This window comes from Hypomesus nipponensis, chromosome 4, assembly GCF_054491055.1.
Source record: "Hypomesus nipponensis isolate SF chromosome 4, ASM5449105v1, whole genome shotgun sequence".
NCBI lineage: Eukaryota > Metazoa > Chordata > Actinopteri > Osmeriformes > Osmeridae > Hypomesus > Hypomesus nipponensis.
This window is the reverse complement of record NC_140364.1, coordinates 845,001-852,500: the sequence shown is the minus strand read 5'-3', so window position 1 is coordinate 852,500 and position 7,500 is coordinate 845,001. Positions and strand designations below refer to the sequence as shown.

The window sequence follows — 7,500 nt, the reverse complement described above, 5'->3', positions numbered from 1 at the left end:
GCACCTGGTATTCCCAGGCGGTCTCCCATACAAGTACTAACCAGGTCCGACCCTGCTTAGCTTCCGAGATCAGACGAGATCGGGCGTTGCCAGGCTGGTATGGCCGTACGAAACAAGTTGACAACCATAGGCTACTTATCCATATACAGATTTAGCAATTGACAATGCAAGGTGGTCTCTCTCTCTCTCTCTCTCTCTCGTGTCAAAATGAAAACAGCTTCCAGCCCCTTTCATGAAGGACTACTTGTGCATATTGCAAGATTTCAGTTTCTAAGTGAATGAGCAAAAGAGCATACAGCACCTGGTATTCCCAGGCGGTCTCCCATCCAAGTACTAACCAGGCCCGACCCTGCTTAGCTTCCGAGATCAGACGAGATCGGGCGTTGCCAGGCTGGTATGGCCGTACGAAATAAGTTGACAACCATAGGCTACTTATCCATATACAGATTTAGCAATTGACAATGCAAGGTGGTCTCTCTCTCTCTCTCTCTCTCTTGTGTCAAAATGAAAACAGCTTCCAGCCCCTTTCATGAAGGACTACTTGTGCATATTGCAAGATTTCAGTTTCTAAGTGAATGAGCAAAAGAGCATACAGCACCTGGTATTCCCAGGCGGTCTCCCATCCAAGTACTAACCAGGCCCGACCCTGTTTAGCTTCCGAGATCAGACGAGATCGGGCGTTGCCAGGCTGGTATGGCCGTACGAAATAAGTAGACAACCATAGGCTACTTATCCATATACAGTTTTAGCAATTGACAATGCAAGGTGGTCTCTCTCTCTCTCTCTCTCTCTCTCTCTCTCTCGTGTCAAAATGAAAACAGCTTCCAGCCCCTTTCATGAAGGACTACTTGTGCATATTGCAAGATTTCAGTTTCTAAGTGAATGAGCAAAAGAGCATACAGCACCTGGTATTCCCAGGCGGTCTCCCATCCAAGTATTAACCAGGCCCAACCCTGCTTAGCTTCCGAAATCAGACGAGATCGGGCGTTGCCAGGCTGGTATGGCCGTACGAAATAAGTTGACAACCATAGGCTACTTATCCATATACAGATTTAGCAATTGACAATGCAAGGTAGTCTCTCTCTCTCTCTCTCTCTCTCTCTCTCTCTCGTGTCAAAATGAAAACAGCTTCCAGCCCCTTTCATGAAGGACTACTTGTGCATATTGCAAGATGTCAGTTTCTAAGTGAATGAGCAAAAGAGCATACAGCACCTGGTATTCCCAGGCGGTCTCCCATACAAGTACTAACCAGGTCCGACCCTGCTTAGCTTCCGAGATCAGACGAGATCGGGCGTTGCCAGGCTGGTATGGCCGTACGAAATAAGTTGACAACCATAGGCTACTTATCCATATACAGTTTTAGCAATTGACAATTCAAGGTAGTCTCTCTCTCTCTCTCTCTCGTGTCAAAATGAAAACAGCTTCCAGCCCCTTTCATGAAGGACTACTTGTGCATATTGCAAGATGTCAGTTTCTAAGTGAATGAGCAAAAGAGCATACAGCACCTGGTATTCCCAGGCGGTCTCCCATCCAAGTACTAACCAGGCCCGACCCTGCTTAGCTTCCGAGATCAGACGAGATCGGGCGTTGCCAGGCTGGTATGGCCGTACGAAACAAGTTGACAACCATAGGCTACTTATCCATATACAGATTTAGCAATTGACAATGCAAGGTGGTCTCTCTCTCTCTCTCTCTCTCTCGTGTCAAAATGAAAACAGCTTCCAGCCCCTTTCATGAAGGACTACTTGTGCATATTGCAAGATTTCAGTTTCTAAGTGAATGAGCAAAAGAGCATACAGCACCTGGTATTCCCAGGCGGTCTCCCATCCAAGTACTAACCAGGCCCGACCCTGCTTAGCTTCCGAGATCAGACGAGATCGGGCGTTGCCAGGCTGGTATGGCCGTACGAAATAAGTTGACAACCATAGGCTACTTATCCATATACAGATTTAGCAATTGACAATGCAAGGTGGTCTCTCTCTCTCTCTCTCTCTCTCGTGTCAAAATGAAAACAGCTTCCAGCCCCTTTCATGAAGGACTACTTGTGCATATTGCAAGATGTCAGTTTCTAAGTGAATGAGCAAAAGAGCATACAGCACCTGGTATTCCCAGGCGGTCTCCCATCCAAGTACTAACCAGGCCCGACCCTGCTTAGCTTCCGAGATCAGACGAGATCGGGCGTTGCCAGGCTGGTATGGCCGTACAAAATAAGTTGACAACCATAGGCTACTTATCCATATACAGATTTAGCAATTGACAATGCAAGGTGGTCTCTCTCTCTCTCTCTCTCGTGTCAAAATGAAAACAGCTTCCAGCCCCTTTCATGAAGGACTACTTGTGCATATTGCAAGATTTCAGTTTCTAAGTGAATGAGCAAAAGAGCATACAGCACCTGGTATTCCCAGGCGGTCTCCCATCCAAGTACTAACCAGGCCCGACCCTGCTTAGCTTCCGAGATCAGACGAGATCGGGCGTTGCCAGGCTGGTATGGCCGTACGAAACAAGTTGACAACCATAGGCTACTTATCCATATACAGATTTAGCAATTGACAATGCAAGGTAGTCTCTCTCTCTCTCTCTCTCTCTCGTGTCAAAATGAAAACAGCTTCCAGCCCCTTTCATGAAGGACTACTTGTGCATATTGCAAGATTTCAGTTTCTAAGTGAATGAGCAAAAGAGCATACAGCACCTGGTATTCCCAGGCGGTCTCCCATCCAAGTACTAACCAGGCCCGACCCTGCTTAGCTTCCGAGATCAGACGAGATCGGGCGTTGCCAGGCTGGTATGGCCGTACGAAATAAGTTGACAACCATAGGCTACTTATCCATATACAGTTTTAGCAATTGACAATTCAAGGTAGTCTCTCTCTCTCTCTCTCTCGTGTCAAAATGAAAACAGCTTCCAGCCCCTTTCATGAAGGACTACTTGTGCATATTGCAAGATGTCAGTTTCTAAGTGAATGAGCAAAAGAGCATACAGCACCTGGTATTCCCAGGCGGTCTCCCATCCAAGTACTAACCAGGCCCGACCCTGCTTAGCTTCCGAGATCAGACGAGATCGGGCGTTGCCAGGCTGGTATGGCCGTACAAAATAAGTTGACAACCATAGGCTACTTATCCATATACAGATTTAGCAATTGACAATGCAAGGTGGTCTCTCTCTCTCTCTCGTGTCAAAATGAAAACAGCTTCCAGCCCCTTTCATGAAGGACTACTTGTGCATATTGCAAGATTTCAGTTTCTAAGTGAATGAGCAAAAGAGCATACAGCACCTGGTATTCCCAGGCGGTCTCCCATCCAAGTACTAACCAGGCCCGACCCTGCTTAGCTTCCGAGATCAGACGAGATCGGGCGTTGCCAGGCTGGTATGGCCGTACGAAATAAGTTGACAACCATAGGCTACTTATCCATATACATATTTAGCAATTGACAATGCAAGGTGGTCTCTCTCTCTCTCTCGTGTCAAAATGAAAACAGCTTCCAGCCCCTTTCATGAAGGACTACTTGTGCATATTGCAAGATGTCAGTTTCTAAGTGAATGAGCAAAAGAGCATACAGCACCTGGTATTCCCAGGCGGTCTCCCATACAAGTACTAACCAGGTCCGACCCTGCTTAGCTTCCGAGATCAGACGAGATCGGGCGTTGCCAGGCTGGTATGGCCGTACGAAACAAGTTGACAACCATAGGCTACTTATCCATATACAGATTTAGCAATTGACAATGCAAGGTGGTCTCTCTCTCTCTCTCTCTCTCGTGTCAAAATGAAAACAGCTTCCAGCCCCTTTCATGAAGGACTACTTGTGCATATTGCAAGATTTCAGTTTCTAAGTGAATGAGCAAAAGAGCATACAGCACCTGGTATTCCCAGGCGGTCTCCCATCCAAGTACTAACCAGGCCCGACCCTGCTTAGCTTCCGAGATCAGACGAGATCGGGCGTTGCCAGGCTGGTATGGCCGTACGAAATAAGTTGACAACCATAGGCTACTTATCCATATACAGATTTAGCAATTGACAATGCAAGGTGGTCTCTCTCTCTCTCTCTCTCTCTTGTGTCAAAATGAAAACAGCTTCCAGCCCCTTTCATGAAGGACTACTTGTGCATATTGCAAGATTTCAGTTTCTAAGTGAATGAGCAAAAGAGCATACAGCACCTGGTATTCCCAGGCGGTCTCCCATCCAAGTACTAACCAGGCCCGACCCTGTTTAGCTTCCGAGATCAGACGAGATCGGGCGTTGCCAGGCTGGTATGGCCGTACGAAATAAGTAGACAACCATAGGCTACTTATCCATATACAGTTTTAGCAATTGACAATGCAAGGTGGTCTCTCTCTCTCTCTCTCTCTCTCTCTCGTGTCAAAATGAAAACAGCTTCCAGCCCCTTTCATGAAGGACTACTTGTGCATATTGCAAGATTTCAGTTTCTAAGTGAATGAGCAAAAGAGCATACAGCACCTGGTATTCCCAGGCGGTCTCCCATCCAAGTATTAACCAGGCCCAACCCTGCTTAGCTTCCGAAATCAGACGAGATCGGGCGTTGCCAGGCTGGTATGGCCGTACGAAATAAGTTGACAACCATAGGCTACTTATCCATATACAGATTTAGCAATTGACAATGCAAGGTAGTCTCTCTCTCTCTCTCTCTCTCTCTCTCTCGTGTCAAAATGAAAACAGCTTCCAGCCCCTTTCATGAAGGACTACTTGTGCATATTGCAAGATGTCAGTTTCTAAGTGAATGAGCAAAAGAGCATACAGCACCTGGTATTCCCAGGCGGTCTCCCATACAAGTACTAACCAGGTCCGACCCTGCTTAGCTTCCGAGATCAGACGAGATCGGGCGTTGCCAGGCTGGTATGGCCGTACGAAACAAGTTGACAACCATAGGCTACTTATCCATATACAGATTTAGCAATTGACAATGCAAGGTGGTCTCTCTCTCTCTCTCTCTCTCGTGTCAAAATGAAAACAGCTTCCAGCCCCTTTCATGAAGGACTACTTGTGCATATTGCAAGATTTCAGTTTCTAAGTGAATGAGCAAAAGAGCATACAGCACCTGGTATTCCCAGGCGGTCTCCCATCCAAGTACTAACCAGGCCCGACCCTGCTTAGCTTCCGAGATCAGACGAGATCGGGCTTTGCCAGGCTGGTATGGCCGTACGAAATAAGTTGACAACCATAGGCTACTTATCCATATACAGATTTAGCAATTGACAATGCAAGGTGGTCTCTCTCTCTCTCTCTCTCTTGTGTCAAAATGAAAACAGCTTCCAGCCCCTTTCATGAAGGACTACTTGTGCATATTGCAAGATTTCAGTTTCTAAGTGAATGAGCAAAAGAGCATACAGCACCTGGTATTCCCAGGCGGTCTCCCATCCAAGTACTAACCAGGCCCGACCCTGCTTAGCTTCCGAGATCAGACGAGATCGGGCGTTGCCAGGCTGGTATGGCCGTACGAAATAAGTTGACAACCATAGGCTACTTATCCATATACAGATTTAGCAATTGACAATGCAAGGTAGTCTCTCTCTCTCTCTCTCTCTCTCTCTCTCTCTCTCGTGTCAAAATGAAAACAGCTTCCAGCCCCTTTCATGAAGGACTACTTGTGCATATTGCAAGATTTCAGTTTCTAAGTGAATGAGCAAAAGAGCATACAGCACCTGGTATTCCCAGGCGGTCTCCCATCCAAGTACTAACCAGGCCCGACCCTGCTTAGCTTCCGAGATCAGACGAGATCGGGCGTTGCCAGGCTGGTATGGCCGTACGAAATAAGTTGACAACCATAGGCTACTTATCCATATACAGTTTTAGCAATTGACAATTCAAGGTAGTCTCTCTCTCTCTCTCTCTCGTGTCAAAATGAAAACAGCTTCCAGCCCCTTTCATGAAGGACTACTTGTGCATATTGCAAGATGTCAGTTTCTAAGTGAATGAGCAAAAGAGCATACAGCACCTGGTATTCCCAGGCGGTCTCCCATCCAAGTACTAACCAGGCCCGACCCTGCTTAGCTTCCGAGATCAGACGAGATCGGGCGTTGCCAGGCTGGTATGGCCGTACGAAACAAGTTGACAACCATAGGCTACTTATCCATATACAGATTTAGCAATTGACAATGCAAGGTGGTCTCTCTCTCTCTCTCTCTCTCGTGTCAAAATGAAAACAGCTTCCAGCCCCTTTCATGAAGGACTACTTGTGCATATTGCAAGATTTCAGTTTCTAAGTGAATGAGCAAAAGAGCATACAGCACCTGGTATTCCCAGGCGGTCTCCCATCCAAGTACTAACCAGGCCCGACCCTGCTTAGCTTCCGAGATCAGACGAGATCGGGCGTTGCCAGGCTGGTATGGCCGTACGAAATAAGTTGACAACCATAGGCTACTTATCCATATACAGATTTAGCAATTGACAATGCAAGGTGGTCTCTCTCTCTCTCTCTCTCTCTCGTGTCAAAATGAAAACAGCTTCCAGCCCCTTTCATGAAGGACTACTTGTGCATATTGCAAGATGTCAGTTTCTAAGTGAATGAGCAAAAGAGCATACAGCACCTGGTATTCCCAGGCGGTCTCCCATCCAAGTACTAACCAGGCCCGACCCTGCTTAGCTTCCGAGATCAGACGAGATCGGGCGTTGCCAGGCTGGTATGGCCGTACAAAATAAGTTGACAACCATAGGCTACTTATCCATATACAGATTTAGCAATTGACAATGCAAGGTGGTCTCTCTCTCTCTCTCTCTCGTGTCAAAATGAAAACAGCTTCCAGCCCCTTTCATGAAGGACTACTTGTGCATATTGCAAGATTTCAGTTTCTAAGTGAATGAGCAAAAGAGCATACAGCACCTGGTATTCCCAGGCGGTCTCCCATCCAAGTACTAACCAGGCCCGACCCTGCTTAGCTTCCGAGATCAGACGAGATCGGGCGTTGCCAGGCTGGTATGGCCGTACGAAACAAGTTGACAACCATAGGCTACTTATCCATATACAGATTTAGCAATTGACAATGCAAGGTAGTCTCTCTCTCTCTCTCTCTCTCTCGTGTCAAAATGAAAACAGCTTCCAGCCCCTTTCATGAAGGACTACTTGTGCATATTGCAAGATTTCAGTTTCTAAGTGAATGAGCAAAAGAGCATACAGCACCTGGTATTCCCAGGCGGTCTCCCATCCAAGTACTAACCAGGCCCGACCCTGCTTAGCTTCCGAGATCAGACGAGATCGGGCGTTGCCAGGCTGGTATGGCCGTACGAAATAAGTTGACAACCATAGGCTACTTATCCATATACAGTTTTAGCAATTGACAATTCAAGGTAGTCTCTCTCTCTCTCTCTCTCGTGTCAAAATGAAAACAGCTTCCAGCCCCTTTCATGAAGGACTACTTGTGCATATTGCAAGATGTCAGTTTCTAAGTGAATGAGCAAAAGAGCATACAGCACCTGGTATTCCCAGGCGGTCTCCCATCCAAGTACTAACCAGGCCCGACCCTGCTTAGCTTCCGAGATCAGACGAGATC

The 7,500-nt window shown here is 47.0% G+C and overlaps 24 non-coding genes and 2 pseudogenes across 24 annotated transcripts in view; all 26 read right to left on the bottom strand.

Annotated features, from left to right (window-relative positions):
* Positions 1–111, bottom strand: part of LOC146294561 (5S ribosomal RNA) — a 119-nt gene extending 8 nt beyond the window's left edge. The window contains exon 1 of the ribosomal RNA XR_014754409.1: positions 1–111. This exon is cut by the window's left edge and continues 8 nt beyond it. This is a non-coding gene — a ribosomal RNA (5S ribosomal RNA).
* Positions 112–289: 178 nt separating this feature from the next.
* LOC146294560 (5S ribosomal RNA) lies at positions 290–408 on the bottom strand. Its single transcript, XR_014753787.1, has one exon. It is a non-coding gene; the product is annotated as a 5S ribosomal RNA (ribosomal RNA).
* Positions 409–586: 178 nt separating this feature from the next.
* LOC146294559 (5S ribosomal RNA) lies at positions 587–705 on the bottom strand. The gene has a single exon (XR_014753894.1). It is a non-coding gene; the product is annotated as a 5S ribosomal RNA (ribosomal RNA).
* A 188-nt stretch (positions 706–893) lies between these two features.
* LOC146294558 (5S ribosomal RNA) lies at positions 894–1,012 on the bottom strand (annotated as a pseudogene).
* A 188-nt stretch (positions 1,013–1,200) lies between these two features.
* Positions 1,201–1,319, bottom strand: LOC146294557 (5S ribosomal RNA). Its single transcript, XR_014754408.1, has one exon. It is a non-coding gene; the product is annotated as a 5S ribosomal RNA (ribosomal RNA).
* A 174-nt stretch (positions 1,320–1,493) lies between these two features.
* LOC146294556 (5S ribosomal RNA) lies at positions 1,494–1,612 on the bottom strand. The gene has a single exon (XR_014753786.1). It is a non-coding gene; the product is annotated as a 5S ribosomal RNA (ribosomal RNA).
* Positions 1,613–1,790: 178 nt separating this feature from the next.
* On the bottom strand, positions 1,791–1,909 carry LOC146294555 (5S ribosomal RNA). Its single transcript, XR_014753785.1, has one exon. It is a non-coding gene; the product is annotated as a 5S ribosomal RNA (ribosomal RNA).
* Positions 1,910–2,087: 178 nt separating this feature from the next.
* LOC146294554 (5S ribosomal RNA) lies at positions 2,088–2,206 on the bottom strand. Its single transcript, XR_014753992.1, has one exon. It is a non-coding gene; the product is annotated as a 5S ribosomal RNA (ribosomal RNA).
* A 174-nt stretch (positions 2,207–2,380) lies between these two features.
* Positions 2,381–2,499, bottom strand: LOC146294553 (5S ribosomal RNA). Its single transcript, XR_014753784.1, has one exon. It is a non-coding gene; the product is annotated as a 5S ribosomal RNA (ribosomal RNA).
* Positions 2,500–2,677: 178 nt separating this feature from the next.
* LOC146294552 (5S ribosomal RNA) lies at positions 2,678–2,796 on the bottom strand. Its single transcript, XR_014753783.1, has one exon. It is a non-coding gene; the product is annotated as a 5S ribosomal RNA (ribosomal RNA).
* Positions 2,797–2,970: 174 nt separating this feature from the next.
* LOC146294551 (5S ribosomal RNA) lies at positions 2,971–3,089 on the bottom strand. Its single transcript, XR_014753991.1, has one exon. It is a non-coding gene; the product is annotated as a 5S ribosomal RNA (ribosomal RNA).
* Positions 3,090–3,259: 170 nt separating this feature from the next.
* Positions 3,260–3,378, bottom strand: LOC146294550 (5S ribosomal RNA). The gene has a single exon (XR_014753782.1). It is a non-coding gene; the product is annotated as a 5S ribosomal RNA (ribosomal RNA).
* Positions 3,379–3,548: 170 nt separating this feature from the next.
* On the bottom strand, positions 3,549–3,667 carry LOC146294549 (5S ribosomal RNA). The gene has a single exon (XR_014754407.1). It is a non-coding gene; the product is annotated as a 5S ribosomal RNA (ribosomal RNA).
* Positions 3,668–3,843: 176 nt separating this feature from the next.
* On the bottom strand, positions 3,844–3,962 carry LOC146294548 (5S ribosomal RNA). The gene has a single exon (XR_014753781.1). It is a non-coding gene; the product is annotated as a 5S ribosomal RNA (ribosomal RNA).
* A 178-nt stretch (positions 3,963–4,140) lies between these two features.
* On the bottom strand, positions 4,141–4,259 carry LOC146294547 (5S ribosomal RNA). Its single transcript, XR_014753893.1, has one exon. It is a non-coding gene; the product is annotated as a 5S ribosomal RNA (ribosomal RNA).
* A 182-nt stretch (positions 4,260–4,441) lies between these two features.
* Positions 4,442–4,560, bottom strand: LOC146294546 (5S ribosomal RNA; annotated as a pseudogene).
* A 184-nt stretch (positions 4,561–4,744) lies between these two features.
* On the bottom strand, positions 4,745–4,863 carry LOC146294545 (5S ribosomal RNA). The gene has a single exon (XR_014754406.1). It is a non-coding gene; the product is annotated as a 5S ribosomal RNA (ribosomal RNA).
* Positions 4,864–5,039: 176 nt separating this feature from the next.
* On the bottom strand, positions 5,040–5,158 carry LOC146294544 (5S ribosomal RNA). The gene has a single exon (XR_014754368.1). It is a non-coding gene; the product is annotated as a 5S ribosomal RNA (ribosomal RNA).
* A 176-nt stretch (positions 5,159–5,334) lies between these two features.
* On the bottom strand, positions 5,335–5,453 carry LOC146294543 (5S ribosomal RNA). Its single transcript, XR_014753780.1, has one exon. It is a non-coding gene; the product is annotated as a 5S ribosomal RNA (ribosomal RNA).
* A 190-nt stretch (positions 5,454–5,643) lies between these two features.
* LOC146294542 (5S ribosomal RNA) lies at positions 5,644–5,762 on the bottom strand. The gene has a single exon (XR_014753779.1). It is a non-coding gene; the product is annotated as a 5S ribosomal RNA (ribosomal RNA).
* A 174-nt stretch (positions 5,763–5,936) lies between these two features.
* LOC146294541 (5S ribosomal RNA) lies at positions 5,937–6,055 on the bottom strand. The gene has a single exon (XR_014753778.1). It is a non-coding gene; the product is annotated as a 5S ribosomal RNA (ribosomal RNA).
* Positions 6,056–6,231: 176 nt separating this feature from the next.
* Positions 6,232–6,350, bottom strand: LOC146294540 (5S ribosomal RNA). Its single transcript, XR_014753776.1, has one exon. It is a non-coding gene; the product is annotated as a 5S ribosomal RNA (ribosomal RNA).
* Positions 6,351–6,528: 178 nt separating this feature from the next.
* On the bottom strand, positions 6,529–6,647 carry LOC146294539 (5S ribosomal RNA). Its single transcript, XR_014753989.1, has one exon. It is a non-coding gene; the product is annotated as a 5S ribosomal RNA (ribosomal RNA).
* Positions 6,648–6,821: 174 nt separating this feature from the next.
* LOC146294538 (5S ribosomal RNA) lies at positions 6,822–6,940 on the bottom strand. Its single transcript, XR_014753775.1, has one exon. It is a non-coding gene; the product is annotated as a 5S ribosomal RNA (ribosomal RNA).
* Positions 6,941–7,118: 178 nt separating this feature from the next.
* LOC146294537 (5S ribosomal RNA) lies at positions 7,119–7,237 on the bottom strand. The gene has a single exon (XR_014753774.1). It is a non-coding gene; the product is annotated as a 5S ribosomal RNA (ribosomal RNA).
* Positions 7,238–7,411: 174 nt separating this feature from the next.
* Positions 7,412–7,500, bottom strand: part of LOC146294536 (5S ribosomal RNA) — a 119-nt gene continuing 30 nt past the window's right edge. The window contains exon 1 of the ribosomal RNA XR_014753988.1: positions 7,412–7,500. This exon is cut by the window's right edge and continues 30 nt beyond it. This is a non-coding gene — a ribosomal RNA (5S ribosomal RNA).